The sequence below is a fragment of the Aricia agestis genome, chromosome 17, assembly GCF_905147365.1.
Source record: "Aricia agestis chromosome 17, ilAriAges1.1, whole genome shotgun sequence".
In the NCBI taxonomy this organism is placed as follows: Eukaryota; Metazoa; Arthropoda; class Insecta; order Lepidoptera; family Lycaenidae; genus Aricia; species Aricia agestis.
Genome location: NC_056422.1, coordinates 8,139,821 through 8,143,982, shown reverse-complemented (window position 1 = coordinate 8,143,982; position 4,162 = coordinate 8,139,821).

Below are 4,162 nucleotides of genomic sequence, written 5' to 3'. Positions count from 1 at the left end.
GTTTAAATTATTTTTTAATTAAGTAAACAGTGAAGGGAAGATAAATGGGAAACAAGAGGACTATGCAAGCACAAATATGACATTTCAAAGATTTTGATTTTTGACATATTTTGGAACTGGCATTTACGAAAAATACAGATTAATTATTAATCTACGTTTTTTAATCTAGAAAAAAATAGGTTTTTTAATCTAGAAAATAATAGTAATAATCTATACTAATATTATAACTCTGCAGAGTTTGTTAGTTTGTTTGTTTGTTTGTTTGAACGCGCTAATCTCAGGAACTACTAGTCCGATTTGAAAAATTATTTCAGTGTTAGATAGCCCATTTATCGAGGAAGGCTATAGGCTATATTTTATCACACTAAGACTAATAAAAGCGAAGAAATAAAGGAAAGTGTGGAAAAAACGGGGAGATTTTATTTGAAAGGGCTTATTTGAACGCACTAATCTCAGGAACTACTGGTCCGATTTGAAAAATTCTTTCAGTGTTAGATAGCCCATTTATTGAGAAAGGTTATAGGCTATATTGTATCACGCTAAAACTAATAAAAAAGAAGAAATAGAGGAAAATGTGGAAAAAACGGGGGGAATTTATTTGAAAGGGCTTCTTTGAACGCGCTAATCTCAAGAACTACTGGTCCGATTTGAAAAATTCTTTCAGTGTTAGATAGTCCATTGATCAAGGAAGATTATAGGCTATATTTTATCACGCTAAGACTAATAAAAGCGAAGAAATAGAGGAAAGTGTGGAAAAAACGGGGAGATTTTATTTGAAAGGGCTTATTTGAACGCGCTAATCTCAGGAACTACTGGTTCGATTTGAAAAATTCTTTCAGTGTTAGATAGCTCATTTATCGAGAAAGGTTATAGGCTATTTTTTATCACGCTAAGACTAATAAAAAAGAAGAAATAGAGGAAAATGTGGAAAAAACGGGGGAAAATTATTTGAAAGGGCTCATTTGAACGCGCTAATCTCAAGAACTACTGGTCCGATTTGAAAAATTCTTTCAGTGTTAGACAGCTCATTGATCGAGGAAGGCTATAGGCTATACTTTATCACGCTAAGACTAATAAAAGCGAAGAAATAGAGGAAAGTGTGGAAAAAACGGGGAGATTTTATTTGAAAGGGCTTATTTGAACGCGCTAATCTCAGGAACTACTGGTCCGATTTGAAAACTTCTTTCAGTGTTAGATAGCCTATTTATCGAGGAAGGCTATAAGCTATATTTCATTATTCTATGACTAATAGGAGCGAAAAAATAGAGGAAAATGTGAAAAAAAACGGGAAAAATTATATGAAATTGCTTATTATCTTAAGATTCTCAAGAACTACTGGAGCAATTTTTATGTTATTTGGCAAACATGAAGAATAGACCACGTTAAGGGACATAGGCTATTTTTAGCGGAAAAATGTACGGTCGTGTGAAATTCCTAAATTACGCAAGCGAAGCCGCGCGGAACATCTATATATAATAAAATCGTAGGAAATCAATGCTGTACATTGAATATTTTTGTACAATAAATAATAGTTGGGACGTGATCTACTATACTAACGCGGACGAAGTCGCGGGCAACAGCTAGTAATTTATAGTTATGTACGGTCTACACACCTTCTATTTTATATTTAAATATACTTATACACATTTTAAAATTTCATTATTAATGTTAATAGTGTGAACCTTTCATAGTTAATGAGATACAGCCAGGTAACTAACAATCAGACAAAGAAATATCAGTAACAAAATTTTTATCCTTTATGAGCAGAACCCTAATAAAAAGCCCCAAAATCTTATCCAATGTTTTTTAAATTTCATAAAGGTTCCGTGTCACCCAATGCAGCATGGTAATGAAATCGCGGGACACATTTATGAAAAACCCGGGAAGGACTTGGAAAAAACACATTACGAAAATGTCATGGAGGAAATGAAAAGTTGGGGTGCCGGGGTAAAAAGTTGGATCTCACGGCCAACAATGGTGATATTAACTCTGACACTTTCATACACAAATCACTCTGGGGGACGGTATGGGGCTACATTAGATGATGCTGATATGCTCGACTATATGACAAAATACATTGTTATATACACACAAGTTCAAAAATAATTTTCACCAAATTGGTCGTTGGTGTAAAAAATGAAGGATAAAGTGATAGTAGTAGGATAGTAGTAAAATAGACAAACAATAGCACATGCTTAGAACGTGTCTATACACTCGAATCTTGCGGGGAGGGAAGTGTGGGAGATATTGCGAGCGGCAGTGCAGTACTGTGATATTTTGCATACATTCTTAGGCCTCAGCCTCGAAATCAACGGGCTGCGGGGCGGGAGCGGTGGTGGCGGCGGCGCGGGAAGCCTTCTAGTACGCTGCAAGCCGCTCGCCGCGTAGCTGCCTTTGAGGCCAGTTCCATAATATAAATCTATACATCAGAACGCGCCGCTCCCGCGCTGCCGCCGCTGCCTGCCACCCCACTGCAAGCTAATTTCTAGGCTGAGGCCTTAATGTTCCGTTCTCAAAACTTTCTTTGAAAGTGTTAGCTACATCAACAGTCTTTACTACATGTATCTACAGTAGGTTGCCAACAGTTGCCAACTATTAAAGTAGCGTTAAACTTTAATATAAATAAAGCAATTTTCCTGTCCGTTTGTCCAGTTAATTAACTCATTCGTCCAACTGGGCTGACCCCGTAAATTCAATTATGGAATGCATGAAATCAGAGTTTCTTTATGCTCAATACTTATAATTAATTTTAAAACTTTAAACAGTTAGTCCCAATGAGAATTAAACTGAACTGAACAATAAAAAATAATTAAACGAATTCTGAGACTTACTTTTAAAATATTCTATTGTAATATTATGACAGCATTGTAATCTTATATATAAAATTCTCGTGTCACAATGTTCGTTTCCGTACTCCTCCGAAACGGCTTGACCGATTCTCATGAAATTTTGTGAGCATATTGAGTAGGTCTGAGAATCGGCTACTGGGTACTTTTTATATTGATAAGTGCATTTGTTGAATAAATAATAGTAAATTATTACAACTCGAGACGACGCGCGACGGCGACCATTGTTTGTGCGACGGGACGGGACGGGACGTTACCATGGTAACATACTTATTTAGTCACTTCAATAAAATAATAATATGCTTGAAATAGGTACTTTATATTATTATAGCAAAGCAACGTTTGCCGGGACAGCTAGTACATTTATTTACTTTAATAAAAAGCTGCAAATTAAAAAAGACTAAGGGCCTTTTTCACCACTTCCTGATAAGTGACGAATAGGCTATCCACTAATTAGCTTGACAGATTAAGTATGGAGAATCTGTTAAAAAACGTTGCGAATAGCCTATTCGACACTTTATTAGAAAGTGGTGAAACAGGCCCTTATATTTAGATTAGTCAAAATGTACAGGCTGTCCCAAGCAAAGACTTCTTTGTTCCCAAGTATTTTAAAACCCAATAATCAATTTTTAACGGAATACCAAAAAGTGGGTATTCTAATTTTCGCCTGTAAATATTGTTATAATGTAAGACAATCAAAACGACCACTGCATAGTTAAGCAGTAAGCACGAGCAATTAATAATTCTATCGCGACGGTAACAAAAGAGGATTTCACAGCGTTCGAAAACTCTTTGGTGAAGATATTTTCAATTCGCCCCGGCCCAGATGCCCCATTTGTTTTATGTTCTCTGGATAATTAAAACCAGGCTCTAGGTATATTTCTTGGTTGCTATTACGTAAAGCGATATATAGTAAATCTATAATATAATTATTAATACGCGAGAGAAAAACTTTGTTTCCCTTTTGACGAAAAATGGGGAAACGTAGGTGAATGAAATTTTCCACAGTTATAGTTATTTTAAAGCTTATTTAGCTTTACACAACTTAACTGCATTACACAACTTTAGCTTTACCCATAAACTATTTAGTATTTATAATTGGTACTTGGTAGGCTGTTGTTTCTGATATCTACACGGAGCTCATACAAAGAGGAGCTGGCCTAAGCAACTGTGCACTGTGATTTTCAACTAGGTCCTGACGTCATCATTGTGGGCGGGGCTTAAGTCAGTACACTTTCAGCGTTTGTCAGGTGCACACGTAATGAGACTCCCAATAAATTGGTGTTTTCTGCGTATTTAACAAGGAAAGGATGAAG